This window comes from Ranitomeya imitator, chromosome 3 (genome assembly GCF_032444005.1).
Source record: "Ranitomeya imitator isolate aRanImi1 chromosome 3, aRanImi1.pri, whole genome shotgun sequence".
Lineage (NCBI taxonomy): Eukaryota > Metazoa > Chordata > Amphibia > Anura > Dendrobatidae > Ranitomeya > Ranitomeya imitator.
Window position 1 is genome coordinate 184,993,577 of NC_091284.1, and position 17,281 is coordinate 185,010,857.

At 43.9% G+C, this 17,281-nt stretch overlaps 1 protein-coding gene across 4 annotated transcripts in view; it reads left to right on the plus strand.

Annotated features, from left to right (window-relative positions):
• LOC138673093 (ras and Rab interactor 3-like) overlaps positions 1-17,281 on the plus strand; it is a 128,186-nt gene that overhangs the window by 11,422 nt on the left and 99,483 nt on the right. The window contains exon 1 of one of the 4 annotated variants that reach the window (XM_069761692.1): positions 14,656-14,822. The exons of 2 other annotated variants lie outside the window; for them this stretch is intronic. The gene's annotated coding sequence lies outside the window, so the exon portion shown is untranslated. Of the gene's footprint in view, positions 1-14,655; positions 14,823-17,281 lie in introns of those variants that run through there. One more of the 4 variants, XM_069761695.1, reaches the window with a different exon arrangement.

Consider the following 17,281-nt stretch of genomic DNA (forward strand, 5'->3'; position numbering starts at 1 on the left):
CAGGAGGGGAAGAGGAAGGGGCAGGGGGAACATAACAAAACAAAAAATAACAAAACCAACAGATAAGCAATAACCTTGCCTTTTGGGCCACTGACCTAATTAGGCCAGAAAAAATTTGCCCTAAAAAGAAAGAAAACTTTTAACTTAGTTACTCGTCTTAACATGATTGTCAACAGCACCACAATCAACCGAAAAGATTACTGATTTTGGAATCTGGTGTTCCATTTATTCCATTTTTTTTCATATTTTTGTAAACATCCATTCGCTATAGCGAATTTAAGATCTAAAGAATTGTGCAGATTAAGATTGTCCACAACGTCAGGGAAACTCGGAGCCTCAGAGCTTTTCCACATCGCTGCAATTTTGTTTTTAACCATCAACAAGATATGGATTATTACAAACCTCCTTGAGTAATGGAATTTTTCGACGTCCACTGAGAGGAGAGCCGTCTGGGGAGTCAGGACAAAGTCCTCACTGAGCAGAGTACTAATGTATTTGGAGACCTGCTTCCACAGGTTTGTTAACTTTGGACATGACCAAAATATGTGAAGTAAGTCCCCCCTGTTTCTACATCCCCTCCAACACAGCAGTGAAGAGCTTCCACCGAAATGAGAAATTCTATCTGGTGTAAGATACCACCTTGTAACTAATTTGTAATATGTCTCGTGGAGTGGAAGGGAGATATTAGAGGCATAAGTGTTTTTAATGCTTCTTCCCACTGCTCATCATCTATTTGTAGGCCTAATGTTTTCCCCCATTTTTCAATTTTAATGTGTCCTTTTTGGGGCAACTGCTGATTTTTGTTGCTTACAGCATCATATGAGCAAAATCAGTCTCCTTCCCCTCCTGGCATCTCAGTATAACCTCTTTACTTTTCCCGCAGATACTCTAAATGTTATAGACTACAGAATAGTGAGTGTGTATGATATCAATTGTATGTACTCCCTTGCGCCAGTTTCACACATCAGTGGCTCCGGTACGTGTGGTGACAAGTTTCCTCACGCACCGGAGACACTGACTCACGCAGACACATTAAAATAAATGTGTCTCTGCACATGTCAGCGTGTTTTCACAGACCGTGTGTCCGTTTGCAAAACACGGAGACATGTCAGTGTTCGTGGGAGCGCACGGATCACACGGACCCATTAAAGTCAATGGGTCCATGTAAACACGTACCGCACACGGATGCTGTCCGTGTGCGTTTTTCCTGTCATAGGGTTAAAATTGTAAAAATTATTGCAAGACACGGACACACATACAGCACACAGACATCACACAGACCCTAAAAACGTACTCACGGACATCACACGGATCCTTCACGGATGGCCTACGTGAGCACACGAACACACAGACACTGATAACTCCGGTACCAGAATTATCTGGACGTGTGAGATTGGCCTTAGAAACTAAGCAGAAAAGCAGAATAAAAAGGCAAATTTCTATTACCGTAGCTTCTGATAATTCTATTTGGTATATCTAAGCCTGTCATGCATAGTGGTAATCTTGTGTATCTAAGGCTGGTTTCACATTTGCGTTTAAATCCGCAGCGTTTTAAACGCATCCGCAAGTGGTGAAAAAAATGCATGTAAACGCGTACAAAAGCGTTTACATGCGTTTTTTCCTGCGTTTGCGCTTTTGGTACACATAATGAGAAATTTCACAAGCTGGTTTTTGTTCATTCTGCTTCACAAAAATCGGAATAAAAAGCGATCAAAAATGTCACGTGCCCGAAAATGTTAGCAATAAAAATGTCAACTCGTCCCGCAAAAAACAAGACCTCACATGACTCTGTGGACCAAAATATGGAAAAATTGTAGCTCTCAAAATGTGGTAACGCAAAAAATATTTTTTGGAATAAAAAGCGTCTTTCAGTGTGTGACCGCTGCCAATCATAAAAACCCACTAGAAAACCCCTTATAAGTAGAAATCAAACCCCCTTCATCAACTCCTTAGTTAGGGAAAAATTAAAAAATTAAAAAAATGTTTTTATTTCCATTTTCCCATTAGGGTTAGGGATAGGGCTAGGGTTAGAGTTAGGGCTAGGGTTAGGGTTTGGATCCCTTTGGGGTTAGGGTTAGGGTTTGGATCCCTTTGGGGTTGGGGTTAGGGTTTGGATCCCTTTGAGGTTAGGGCTAAGGTTAGGGTTAGGGTTTGGATCCCTTTGGGGTTAGGGCTAGGGTTAGGGTTTGGATTCCTTTGGGGTTAAGGTTAGGGTTTGGATCCCTTTGGGGTTAGGGTTAGTGTTTGGATCCCTTTGGGGTTAGAGTTAAGGTTAGGGCTAGGGTTAGGGTTTGGATCCCTTTGGGGTTAGGGCTAGGGTTCGGGTTTGGATCCCTTTATCACCTTGATGGTGGGGGGAGGTGTTATGATCTGGTGGTTTAGGAACAACATGACACAAACTCTGAAGGAGGTGGTATCTGTACTGACCGCAAACCCTGAACCTAGCAGCGCAACTAAAAATAGCCGTGGGGGGTACCTGACGCTCCCTAGACCCCTCGACACAGCCTAAGATCTAACTTCCCCTAAAGATGGAAACAGGAAACCTATCTTGCCTCAGAGAAAATTCCCAAAGGAAAGATAGCCCCCCACAAATATTGACGGTGAGAGGAGGGGAAAATAACCCCTTCCCGACCCATGACGCCACGTAGGCGTCATGAAAGTCGGTGCCATTCCGACCCATGACGCCTATGCGGCGTCATGGAAAGATCGCGTCCCTGCAGATCGGGTGAAAGGGTTAACTCCCATTTCACCCGATCTGCAGGGACAGGGGGAGTGGTAGTTTAGCCCAGGGGGGGTGGCTTCACCCCCTCGTGGCTACGATCGCTCTGATTGGCTGTTGAAAGTGAAACTGCCAATCAGAGCGATTTGTAATATTTCACCCATTATAACGGGTGAAATATTACAATCCAGCCATGGCCGATGCTGAAATATCATCGGCCATGGCTGGAAATACTAGTGTGCCCCCACCCCACCCCTCCGATCGCCGCCCCACCCCTCCGCCCTGTGCTCCGCTCCCCCCCGTGCTCGTGTCCGCTCCCCCCGTGCTCCAATCACCCCCCCGTGCTCCAATCACCCCCCCTGCACTCCGATCCACCCCCCCATGCTCCGTTCCACCCCCCCGTGCTCCATTCCAGCCCCCCCGTGCTCCGTTCCACGCCCCCCGCGCTCCGTTCCACCCCTCCCGCGCTCCGATTCCCCCCCCCCCCGTGCTCCGATCCCCCCCCCCGTGGTCCCCCCCCACCCTATCATACTTACCGATCCAGCCGTGGTCCCGTCCGTCTTCTCCCGGGCGCCGCCATCTTCCAAAATGGCGGGCGCATGCGCAGTGCGCCCGCCGAATCTGCCGGCCGGCAGATTCGTTCCAAAGTGCATTTTGATCACTGAGATATAATCTATCTCAGTGATCAAAATAAAAAAAATAATAAATGACCCCCCCCCCTTTGTCACCCCCATAGGTAGGGACAATAAAAAAATAAAGAAATTTTTTTTTTTCCACTAATGTTAGAATAGGGGTAGGGGTAGGGTTAGTGGTAGGGTTAGGGGTAGGGTTAGGGCTAGGGTTAGGGCTAGGGTTAGGGTTAGGAATGTGCACACGTATTCTGGTCCTCTGCGGATTTTTCCGCTGCGGATTTGATAAATCCGCAGTGCTAAACCGCTGCGGATTTATGGCGGATTTACCGCGTTTTTTTCTGCGCATTTCACTGCTGTTTTACAATTGCGATTTTCTATTGGAGCAGTTGTAGAACCGCTGCGGAATCCGCACAAAGAAGTGACATGCTGCGGAATGTAAACCGCTGCGTTTCCGTGCAGTTTTTCCGCAGCATGTGTACAGCGATTTTTGTTTCCCATAGGTTTACATTGAACTGTACACTCATGGGAAACTGCTGCGGATCCGCAGCGTTTTCCGCAGCGTGTGCACATACCTTTAGAATTAGGCTATGTGCACACGGTGCGGATTTGGCTGCGGATTCGCAGCAGTGTTCCATCAGGTTTACAGTACCATGTAAACATATGAAAAACCAAATCCGCTGTGCCCATGGTGCGGAAAATACCGCGCGGGAACGCTGCGTTGTATTTTCCGCAGCATGTCAATTCTTTGTGCGGATTCCGCAGCGTTTTACACCTGTTCCTCAATAGGAATCCGCAGGTGAAATCCGCACAAAAAACACTGGAAATCCGCGGAAAATCCGCAGGTAAAACACAGTGCCTTTTACCCGCAGATTTTTCAAAAATGGTGCGGAAATATCTCACACGAATCCGCAACGTGGGCACATAGCCTTAGGGTTAGGGTTGGAATTAGGGTTGTGGTTAGGGTTAGGGGTGTGTTGGGGTTAGTGTTGTGGTTAGGGGTGTGTTGGGGTTAGGGTTGTGATTAGGATTATGGCTACAGTTGGGATTAGGGTTAGGGGTGTGTTGGGGTTAGTGTTGGAGTTAGAATTGAGGGGTTACCACTGTTTAGGCACATCAGGGGTCTCCAAACGCAACATGGCGCCACCATTGATTCCAGCCAATCTCGTATTCAAAAAGTCAAATGGTGCTCCCTCACTTCCGAGCCCTGACGTGTGCCCAAACAGTGGTTTACCCCCACATATGGGGTACCAGCATACTCAGGACAAACTGCGCAACAATTACTGGGGTCCAATTTCTCCTGTTACCCTTGTGAATCTAAAAAAATGCTTGCTAAAACATAATTTTTGAGGAAAGAAAAATGATTTTTTATTTTCACGGCTCTGCGTTGTAAACGTCTGTGAAGCACTTGGGGGTTCAAAGTGCTCACCACATATCTAGATAAGTTCCTTGGGGGGTCTAGTTTCTAAAATGGGGTCACTTGTGGGGGGTTTCTACTGTTTAGGCACACCAGGGGCTCTGCAAACGCAACGTGACACCCGCAGACCATTCCATCAAAGTCTGCATTTCAAAAGTCACTACTTCCCTTCTGAGCCCCGACGTGTGCCCAAACAGTGGTTTACCCCCACATATGGGGTATCAGCGTACTCAGGAGAAACTGGACAACAACTTTTGGGGTCCAATTTCTCCTGTAACCCTTGGGAAAATAAAAAATTCTGGGCTAAATAATTATTTTTGAGGAAAGAAAACGTATTTATTATTTTCACGGCTCTGCATTATAAACTTCTATGAAGCACTTGGGGGTTCAAAGTGCTCACCACACATCTAGATAAGTTCCTTTCAGGGTCTAGTTTCCAAAATGGGGTCACTTGTGGGGGGTTTCTACTGTTTAGGCACATCAGGGGCTCTGCAAACGCAACGTGACGCCCGCAGAGCATTCCATCAAAGTCTGCATTTCAAAACGTCACTACTTCAATTCCAAGCCCCGGCATGTGCCCAAACAGTAGTTTACCCCCACATATGGGGTATCACCGTACTCAGGAGAAACTGGACAACAAATATTGGGGTCAAATTTCTCCTGTTACCCTTGGGAAAATTAAAAAATTCTGGGCTAAATAATTATTTTTCAGGAAAGAAAACGTATTTATTATTTTCACGGCTCTGCATTATAAACTTCTATGAAGCACTTGGGGGTTCAAAGTGCTCACCACACATCTAGATAAGTTCCTTTGGGGGTCTAGTTTCCAAAATGGGGTCACTTGTGGGGGGTTTCTACTGTTAAGCCACATCAGGGGCTCTGCAAACGCAACGTGACGCCCACAGAGCATTCCATCAAAGTCTGCATTTCAAAACGTCACTACTTCACTTCCGAGCCCCGGCATGTGCCCAAACAGTGATTTACCCCCACATATGGGGTATCAGCGTACTCAGGAGAAACTGGACAACAACTTTTGGGGTCAAATTTCTCCTGTTACCCTTGGGAAAATAAAAAATTGCAGGCTAAAAGATCATTTTTGAGAAAATAATTTTTTTTTTTATTTTCATGGCTCTGCGTTATAAACTTCTGTGAAGCACTTGGGGGTTCAAAGTCCTCACCACACATCTAGATTAGTTCCTTTGGGGGTCTAGTTTCTAAAATGGTGTCATTTCTGGGGGATCTCCAATGTTTAGGCACACAGGGGCTCTCCAAACGTGACATGGTGTCCGCTAACAATTGGAGCTAATTTTCCATTCAAAAAGTCAAATGGCGCGCCTTCTCTTCCGAGCCCTGCCGAGTGCCCAAACAGTGGTTTACCCCCACATATGAGGTATCGGCGTACTCGGGAGAAATTGCCCAACAAATTTTATGATCCATTTTATCCTACTGCCCATGTGAAAATGAAAAAATTGAGGCGAAAAGAATTTTTTTGTGAAAAAAAAATTACTTTTTCATTTTTACAGATCAATTTGTGAAGCACCTGAGGGTTTAAAGTGCTCACTAGGCATCTAAATTAGTTCCTTGGGGGGTCTAGTTTCCAAAATGGGGTCACTTGTGGGGGAGCGCCAATGTTTAGGCACACAGGAGCTATCCAAACGCGACATGGTGTCCGCTAACGATGGAAATAATTTTTCATTCAAAAAGTCAAATGGCGCTCCTTCCCTTCCGAGCCTTACCATGTGCCCAAACAGTGGTTTACCTCCACATGTGAGGTATTGGTGTACTCAGGAGAAATTGCCCAACACATTTTAGGATCCATTTTATCCTGTTGCCCATGTGAAAATGAAAAAATTGAGGCTAAAAGAATTTTTTTGTGAAAAAAAAGTACTTTTTCATTTTTACGGATCAATTTGTGAAGCACCTGGGGGTTCAAAGTGCTCACTATGCATCTAGATAAGTTCCTTGGGGCGTCTAGTTTCCAAAATGGGGTCACTTGTGGGGGAGCTCCAATTTTTAGGCACACGGGGGCTCTCCAAACGTGACATGGTGTCCGCTAAAGAGTGGAGCCAATTTTTGATTCAAAAAGTCAAATGGCGCTCCTTCCCTTCCAAGCCCTGCCGTGCGCCAAAACAGTGGTTTACCCCCACATATGAGGTATCAGCGTACTCAGGACAAATTGGACAACAACTTTCGTGGTTCAGTTTCTCCTTTTACCATTGGGAAAATAAAAAAATTGTTGCTAAAAGATAATTTTTGTGACTAAAAAGTTAAATGTTCATTTTTTCCTTCCATGTTGCTTCTGCTGCTGTGAAGCACCTGAAGGGTTAATAAACTTCTTCTTGAATGTGGTTTTGAGTACCTTGAGGGGTGCAGTTTTTAGAATGGTGTCACTTTTGGGTATTTTCAGCCATATAGACCCCTCAAACTGACTTCAAATGTGAGGTGGTCCCTAAAAAAAATGGTTTTGTAAATTTCGTTGTAAAAATGACAAATCGCTGGTCGAATTTTAACCCTTATAACTTCCTAACAAAAAAAAATTTTGTTTCCAAAATTGTGCTGATGTAAAGTAAACATGTGGGAAATGTTATTTATTAACTATTTTGTGTCACATATCTCTCTGGTTTAACAGAATAAAAATTCAAAATGTGAAAATTGCGAAATTTTCAAAATTTTCGCCAAATTTCCGTGTTTATCACAAATAAATGCAGAATTTATTGACCTAAATTTACCACCAACATGAAGCCCAATATGTCACGAAAAAACAATCTCAGAACCGCTAGGATCCGTTGAAGCGTTCCTGAGTTATTACCTCATAAAGGGACACTGGTCAGAATTGCAAAAAACGGCAAGGTCTTTAAGGTCAAAATAGGCTGGGTCTTGAAGGGGATAACATACGCAGAAATGAAATCAGATTTTAGCACAGGAGGCCAGTCTAGCTTTATAGACAGGAAAGGATACTGTGCGGTCAGTATAAAAACTACAAAAACAATCCACACAGAGTTTACAAAATCTCCACACCTGACTAAAGGTGTGGAGGGTAAATCTGCTTCCCAGAGCTTCCAGCTAACAGAAAAAATCCATACTGACAACTGGACAAATATAGAATGCACAGAACAATAAGTCCACAACATGTGGACTGAAATGAGCAAAGCCAGAACTTATCTTTGCAGAACTGGTCAGGAAACCAGGAGAATCCAAGCAGAGAAGTGAATCCAGCTAGGAACATTGACAAGTGGCACAGGCTGAATAAAGAGCCAGACTTAAATAGCGGACAATAAGTGGAGGCAGCTGATGACAGCTAACTCCAAGGAGCAGCCATACCACTAGAAACCACAAGAGGGAGCCCAAGAGCAGAACTCACAAAAGTGCCACTTACAACGACCAGAGGGAGCCCAAGAGCGGAATTCACAACAGTACCCCCCCTACTTGAGGAGGGGTCACCGAACCCTCACCAGAGCCCCCAGGCCGATCAGGACGAGCCAAGTGAAAAGCACGAACCAAATCGGTAGCATGAACATCGGAGGCAACAACCCAAGAATTATCCTCCTAGCCATAACCCTTCCACTTGACAAGATACTGAAGCCTCCGCCTCGAAAAACGGGAATCCAAAATCTTCTCAACCTCATATTCTAACTCTCCCTCAACCAACACCGGGCACCACATATCTCCGCAACAAAGATCTATGGAAAACATCATGAATAGCAAAAGTGGCTGGAAGAGCCAAACGAAAAGACACCAGATTAATAATTTCAGAAATTTTATAAGGACCAATAAACCGAGGCTTAAACTTAGGAGAAGAAACCTTCATAGGAACATGACGAGAAGACAACCAAACCAAATCCCCCACACGAAGCCGGGGACCAACACGCCGACGGCGGTTTGCAAAACGTTGAGCCCTTTCCTGAGACAACGTCAAATTGTCCACCACATGAGTCCAAATCTGCTGCAGCCTGTCCACCACAAAATTAACACCAGGACAATCAGAAGGCTCAACCTGCCCAGAAGAAAAACGAGGATGAAACCCAAAATTACAAAAGAAAGGTGAAACCAAAGTAGCCGAACTAGCCCAATTATTAAGGGCAAACTCGGCCAACGGCAAGAAAGACACCCAATCATCCTGATCAGCAGACACAAAGCATCTCAAATAGGTCTCCAAGGTCTGATTAGTTCGCTCAGTTTGGCCATTAGTCTGAGGATGAAACGCCGAAGAAAAAGACAAATCAATGCCCATCCTAGCACAAAAGGCCCGCCAAAATCTAGAGACAAACTGAGAACCTCTGTCAGACACAATATTCTCCGGAATGCCATGCAAACGAACCACATGCTGAAAAAGCAATGGAACCAGATCTGAGGAGGAAGGCAACTTAGGCAAAGGTACCAGATGGACCATTTTAGAGAACCAGTCACAAACAACCCAGATAACAGACATCTTCTGGGAAACAGGAAGATCCGAAATAAAATCCATGGAAATCCAGGGCCTCTCAGGGACCGGCAAAGGCAAAAGCAACCCACTAGCGCGGGAACAGCAAGGCTTGGCCCGGGCGCAAGTCCCACAGGACTGCACAAAAGCACGCACATCGCGAGACAAGGAAGGCCACCAAAAGGACCTAGCAACCAAATCTCTGGTACCAAAAATCCCAGGATGACCAGCCAACACTGAACAATGAACCTCAGAAATTACCTTACTTGTCCATCTATCAGGAACAAACAGCTTCCCACTGGACAGCGGTCAGGCCTATCAGCCTGAAATTCCTGAAGCACCCGCCACAAATCAGGGGAGATAGCAGAAAGAATCACCCCCTCCTTAAGAATGCCAACCGGCTCCAGGACTCCAGGAGAATCAGGCGAAAAACTCCTAGAGAGGGCATCAGCCTTAACATTCTTAGATCCCTGAAGATACGAGACCACAAAATCAAAACGGGAGAAAAACAGGGACCATCGAGCCTGTCTAGGATTCAGCCGCTTGGCCGACTCGAGGTAAATCAGATTCTTATGATCGGTCAGGACCACTACACGGTGTTTAGCTCCCTCAAGCCAATGTCGCCACTCCTCAAACGCCCACTTCATAGCCAACAACTCCCGATTGCCGGCATCATAATTGCGTTCCGCAGGCGAAAACTTTCTGGAAAAAAAAGCACACGGTTTCATCAAAGAACCATCAGAGTCCCTCTGAGACAAAACGGCCCCTGCCCCAATCTCAGAAGCGTCGACCTCAACCTGAAAAGGAAGAGAAACATCCGGTTGACGCAATACAGGGGCAGAAGTAAATCGGCGTTTAAGCTCCATAAAGGCCTCAACAGCCTCAGAGGACCAATTAGTCACATCAGTGCCTTTCTTCGTCAAATCAGTAAGAGGCTTAACCACACTGGAAAAGTTGGCAATGAAACGGCGATAGAAATTAGAAAAACCCAAAAATTTTTGAAGTCCCTTCACAGATGTGGGTTGGATCCAGTCATGAATAGCTTGGACCTTAACAGGATCCATTTCTATAGACGAGGGAGAAAAAATAAAACCCAAAAAAGAGACCTTCTGAACTCCGAATAGGCACTTAGACCCCTTCACAAATAAAGCATTATCACGAAGGATCTGGAACACCATCCTGACCTGCTTCACATGAGACTCCCAATCATTGGAAAAAATCAAAATATCATCCAAATATACGACCATGAATTTATCAAGATAATTGCGGAAAATATCATGCATGAAAGACTGGAACACAGATGGAGCATTAGAGAGCCCAAATGGCATCACAAGGTATTCAAAATGGCCTTCGGGCGTATTAAATGCAGTTTTCCATTCGTCACCCTGTTTAATACGAACAAGATTATATGCCCCTCGGAGGTCAATCTTAGTAAACCAACTAGGCCCCTTAATCTGAGCAAACAAATCAGTAAACAGAGGCAAGGGGTATTGGAATTTAACCGTGATCTTATTAAGAAGACCATAATCAATACAGGGTCTCAAGGAGCCATCCTTCTTAGCAACAAAAAAGAAACCCGCTCCCAATGGTGACGAAGAGGGCCGAATATGCCCTTTCTCCAAAGATTCCTTAACATAGCTCCGCATGGCGGCATGCTCTGGCACAGACAGATTGAAAAGTCGGCCCTTAGGGAACTTACAACCAGGAATCAAGTTAATAGCACAATCACAGTCCCTATGTGGAGGAAGGGAACTGGACTTGGGCTCATCAAATACATCCTGGAAATCCAACAAAAACTCAGGGATCTCAGAAGAGGGGGAAGAGGAAATTGACATCAAAGGAACGTCACTATGTACTCCTCGACAACCCCAACTAGTCACCGACATAGTTTTCCAATCCAGCACCGGATTATGTTCCTGTAACCATGGAAATCCCAGCACAACAACATCATGCAGGTTATGCAACACCAGAAAACGGCAATCTTCCTGATGTGCAGGAGCCATGTACATAGTCATCTGTGTCCAGTACTGAGGTTTATCCCTGGCCAAGGGTGTAGCATCAATGCCCCTCAAAGGAATAGGGCTCTGCAAAGGCTGCAAGGAAAAACCACAGCGCCTGGCGAATTCTAAGTCCATTAAGTTCAGGGCAGCGCCTGAATCCACAAATGCCATGACAGAAAAGGATGACAATGAGCAAATCAGGGTCACAGATAAGAGAAATTTAGGCTGTATTGTACTAATGGTAACAGACCTAGCGACTCTCTTAGTACGCTTAGGGCAATCAGAGATAACATGAGCCGAATCACCACAGTAAAAGCACAGCCTATTCTGACGTCTGAATTCCTGCCGTTCTATTCTAGTCAAAATCCTATCACATTGCATAGGTTCAGGACTATGCTAAGAGGATACTGCCATATGGTGCACAGCTTTGCGCTCACGCAGATGCCGATCAATCTGAATGGCTAGAGACATAGATTCGCTCAAACCGGCAGGCGTAGGAAAGTCCACCATAACATCTTTAAGGGTTTCAGAAAGACCTTTTCTGAAAATAGCAGCCAGAGCCTCTTCATTCCATTTAGTGAGCACAGACCATTTTCTTAATTTCTGGCAGTATAACTCTGCCGCTTCCTGACCTTGACACAAGGCCAACAGGGTCTTTTCTGCATGATCCACAGAATTAGGTTCGTCATACAATAATCCGAGCGCTTGAAAAAATGCATCTACATTCAATAATGCCGGATCCCCTGTTTCAAGAGAAAAAGCACAGTCTTGAGGATCACCACGCAGCAAGGATATGATGATTTTCACCTGCTGAATGGGATCACCAGAAGAACGGGGTTTCAAAGCAAAAAACAATTTGCAGTTATTTTTAAAGTTCAAAAACTTGGATCTGTCCCCAAAAAACAAATTGGGAGTAGGAATTCTGGGCTCTAAAGCCGGAGTCTGGACAACATAGTCCTGGATATTCTGTACTCTTGCAGCAAGTTGATCCACACGAGAAAACAAACCCTGAACATCCATGCCCAAACATATATCCTGAACCACCCAGATATCAAAGAGGAAAAAAAAAAAGACAAACCAAAGCACAGAAAAAAAAATGGTTTAGAACTTTCTTTTCCTTCTTTTAAGATACATTTAATTCATTTTTGGCCACTTGTACTGTTATGATCTGGTGGTTTAGGAACAACATGAGACAAGCTCTGAAGGAGGTGGTATCTGTACTGACCGCAAACCCTGAACCTAGCAGCGCAACTAAAAATAGCCGTGGGGGGTACCTGACGCTCCCTAGACCCCTCGACACAGCCTAAGATCTAACTTACCCTAAAGATGGAAACAGGAAACCTATCTTGCCTCAGAGAAAATCCCCAAAGGAAAGATAGCCCCCCACAAATATTGACGGTGAGAGGAGGGGAAAATAACATACGCAGAAATGAAATCAGATTTTAGCACAGGAGGCCAGTCTAGCTTGATAGACAAGACAGGAAAGGATACTGTGCGGTCAGTATAAAAACTACAAAAACAATCCACACAGAGTTTACAAAATCTCCACACCTGACTAAAGGTGTGGAGAGTAAATCTGCTTCCCAGAGCTTCCAGCTAACAGAAAAAATCCATACTGACAACTGGACAAATATAGAATGCACAGAACAATAAGTCCACAACATGTGGACTGAAATGAGCAAAGCCAGAACTTATCTTTGCAGAACTGGTCAGGAAACCAGGAGAATCCAAGCAGAGATGTGAATCCAGCTAGGAACATTGACAAGTGGCACAGGCTGAATAAAGAGCCAGACTTAAATAGCGGACAATAAGTGGAGGCAGCTGATGACAGCTAACTCCAAGGAGCAGCCATACCACTAGAAACCACAAGAGGGAGCCCAAGAGCAGAACTCACAAAAGTGCCACTTACAACCACCAGAGGGAGCCCAAGAGCGGAATTCACAACAGGGTGGCTTATCAGTGTCTAGACTTGTTTTTCTCTATGGAAACGCATGCGTTCAAAAACGCAGCCAAATGCATGTGTTAACAAAACGTATGCGTTTACATAGACAGCAATACGTTTTTTTGACGCAATCGAACACATACGTTTTTTGCGGCAAAAAAACGCCTCTAGAAATTACTACATGTTGCATTTCTGCACCAAGACACAAGCATCGAAACGACACGTGTCGTCAAACGCGGCAAAACGCATACAAAAAAAACGCATGCGTTTTTAATGTTAAATATAGGAAAACACGACGCATGCGTTTATATGCGTTACAAACGCAGCGGCAAAAAACTCAAATGTGAAACCAGCCTAAGCCTATGATGTGTGACACTGTGTTGACAAACCTGGATATGTTCTGTCTTTCGTGGGCAACACTGGTCAACAGAGTTGATGTATTTAATTGCATCATGATACTGTGGCAGTGAACTGGTGTATCTAAGCCACTTATGTGCAGCCCTGTAGTACGAGCTGCCTACGTGTGATGATGCATACATTTCACGCTGCTTACACAGCTTTATTTCAATCACTGTATCCTAAGGCAAGAACAAAGTGTATACAGAATTATTCTCCAACTAGTGCAAATTTTTCCTTCTAGCATGTCTGGACAGCTGTATATTGTCCAAATGTAGTTATAGAGCTGGGGCTTCACAATTTCTGGAGTGCCAAAACTTAAGAGAAAAATATATCTTCATTATGCTAGAGGTCAGTATATAATTCACATACATAGTACAGTTACTCGCAACCAGAGTTGCCAGCTTTACTTTTTTTTATTTTTTCTGAACGGGACAAAATCACGGACAGACAATATTTTTTACAGACCCATTAGAAAACCATAATTATTATTATAAGTGATGTCTAGTCTACAGCCCATAATTCTGATATGAAGATATCAGCTGTATTCACTGTGAACTGTAAAATAATTACAGTCAAATTAATCTGCATATGTTTTTCAGCTTCCCCAAAAAAATCACAGATCCCATCTCCAAGATCCTGTCCCAATATGTAGTAGGTGTAATAATAATATTAGCAAATGCCTACAATTAGAAATATGGTATAGTTTTTCTGATTCGCTAGGTCTCTTTCCTCATGTGCAGGCATTGCAGGACCTTGGGTATCCATGGTTACGACGACCACTAGCAGCTAACTAACTGTCACTATATCAGTGGTCGTAACCATGGATACCTAAGTTACTGCAATGCCTGCACGTGAGGAAAGAGACATAGCCTAAAAGAACACTCAGCACTTAGTACATGTAGTAAATGTTCAGCTTGCGAAATCAATACCAGTGACCTGACATGGGGCCCGCTGCACCTTGTGCCTCAGTTCACCGTCTCTTAGTAAACAGTTAACGTTGAGCATGCACAGATTGAGGAATGAGGCATTGGGTTCTCCTCCTAGTGATCTGTCAGCATTAGGTATGTAGCTTCAGGCAGGATTTATTAACACGTTTTCCGCTGCTCCATCTGCACACATGTCTGCAGATAGGAGGGACTGCTGGGGCCAGAATACATTGCAGCAAGTAATCTTTGTCATGTTTCCCAGTGACACTTCAGTATCTGCATATGGGGACAACTCGGAGCAGAGCACAAACCTGGAGCAAGACCAAGCCACCACTCATTAGGACAAAATGTGGAGCCAGTCCAGGAGTAGGTAACTGCCAGCACTTATGTTCTCGTTAGTTATGGTTAGCGCTAAATTGTGCTTTATTTATGGCATTCTTTATGTATACGGTTACTTTGTGCCTTTTTTAGATGTTTCTATCATATGATTTTACATTGAGTAGTTGGGTGCACTGAACTATTTGTTCTCTCCAAAGATGGTCCGATTGCTTTGTTTGTGCTGACAGACCCCCTGTAAGGTCCCTGGTAGAAGTGAACGTCTACTCTCAAATGTCTTATACAGTAGGATCAGTTTTGGGGTCCTCGGCCTCAGAAAAATGCTTGCCAATTTTAGAATAATCATCTCCGCACAAGTAGCACCAGTATAAGTTTGGCTACGTTCACACTAGCGTTGTGCGCCGCTGCGTCGGCGATGCAACGCACAAACGCACGCAAAAACGCTGCGTTTTGCGACGCATTCGTCAGTTTTTGCCGAAATTTGGACGCAAGAAAAATGCAACTTGTTGCATAACGCTAGTGTGAACGTTACCTAATAGGGACAGACAAACGGAAAGTGCAAACAGAAAGGTGAACTTCCCCTAAGATTGACATAAGCCCTTGATGGTATCCTCAGATGTATCATAGGAAAATTAATATAATGATAGAAGGGGTCCTTTTACCCCACTGATTCTTGGAATGAGGGGTTCACATATGCATCAGAATGGCACATTAGAAGTAGTTTGTCTACAAGTCGGAAAAGCTGAGACTTTCCTGGTTTTGGCATAAAAAGTTGATGCCTTTAATACAGACTTGAAATAAAATATCAGTGCCTGTGTACATTTCTAAAATTCTTGTTTTTTTTCATGGAGATGCAGTCTGATCACCACTAAGGGTCAGAAAGATTTTCTTTTTCCCTTTTAGCACACGCCTTCTGTTTTTTGTTTTCTTGTTTCTTTTTTGTTCTTTTTTTCCTTTACCTTGACCAATAGAGGGAAACATGGTTCAAAGCAGGGATTCACAACCTTTTTTTTTTGTTCCAAGGGTCACGTTGTCAAACTGAACTAATCCAGGGGGGCCACACTACAAATTAAAGGGGTATTCCCTTCCGTGACCTTTGTGGCATATGGAAAGTATATACTTTAAATGGGCACAAGTTCCACTTACAGGACTCTTACCTCCACAAATCTGCACTTTAATGGTACGTTGAAACTGAGTTTGTTTGCATGGATTTACAAAATTGATTCTGCTCCTAAATCCATATCAAAACCCGCATCAAATACTCTTTGAACAAGTTTGCAACTGATTTTAATGGGAAAAGCTTCCGCAGTGCACAGAGTACTGCTTTTTTTCCACATTATTTCCCAGTAAAACTAATAAGAAAACGTATTCAAAGAGAATTTGAGGCATTTTTAATGTTCATTTTGCAGTAAAATACTCTTCTAAATCCTCATAAAAAAAGTGTGTGAATAGGTCCAAAAGAAGAAGAGGGCATGCACATAGCTCTCTACTGTAGATTATGGGTATTTTGCAAGCTGCCTAATGTCTCAGATCCCCCATAAACTTCAGTGGAGCGAGCCCCAGACACTGAAAGCCCCCTGTCTAACTCACATACTACTTTCTGGAGTGTCAAATGGGCTAAAATACCCCTGATGTATGCGGCATCCAGAGATGTCTACACAGGCACCATTAATACTTGCCTGTCCCTGCTGCTCTGTTGCTTGGCAGTATTCTTCCGTGGGTGGGTACACACATATAGTTAACCAGTCAGACAAGCATTTATCTGTCCATATGCTTGGGGGCCACATAGAATGGCATCGTGGGCTGCATGTAGCCCCAGGCTACAGGTTGTGCACCCCTGGATTAAAGAGTTGTCCCTCTTCTTTTCTCTCTGGCTAAACTTAATAGATATAAGTCTTGTTTCAATAGAAGGTCAGAATAGGATATACAGTATATTTCATTATCTGTTGTTGGGTGCGGACCGACAGTGATCAAGACGTGTAAGACCCTTTTATTTTAAACCAAAAGACTTCCTTTATAATTAGTTCAAGCCACGTCACGTTTCTGAAGAATTTCTTTATTTTGACATATTGCTTGTGACATTTGACTTTGTTACGACAGTTTATCTAGTTGTTTTTTCTCTTAAAGAAACGCTAAATACAGAAGATAAGCATGAATATAAATAGGAGCGGGTACTATCCTATATTATTCTCTTCTTTCATTCTGCCTTGTCCCCCCTCTTTCACAGCTTTTAGATCGGATCATATTTTGACAAGAAGGCAGATTCATATAGTAGAAACCCCCTCCCTGTGCTGCCTACAATAAAAGGCAGATTAGCACTACCAACGTATTGTTGAATGACAGAGGGTCAAGAGTATTTTTGGTGGTTTTCAATTATTACAAAATTTAAAGGGTATCTGCCAGCAGATTTTGTCATTTATTAGGCTGTGTGCTGTTTACTTACAGTGAAGGTTTTATCACTAGGATATTATCACTGCCAGGTCTGATGCTCAC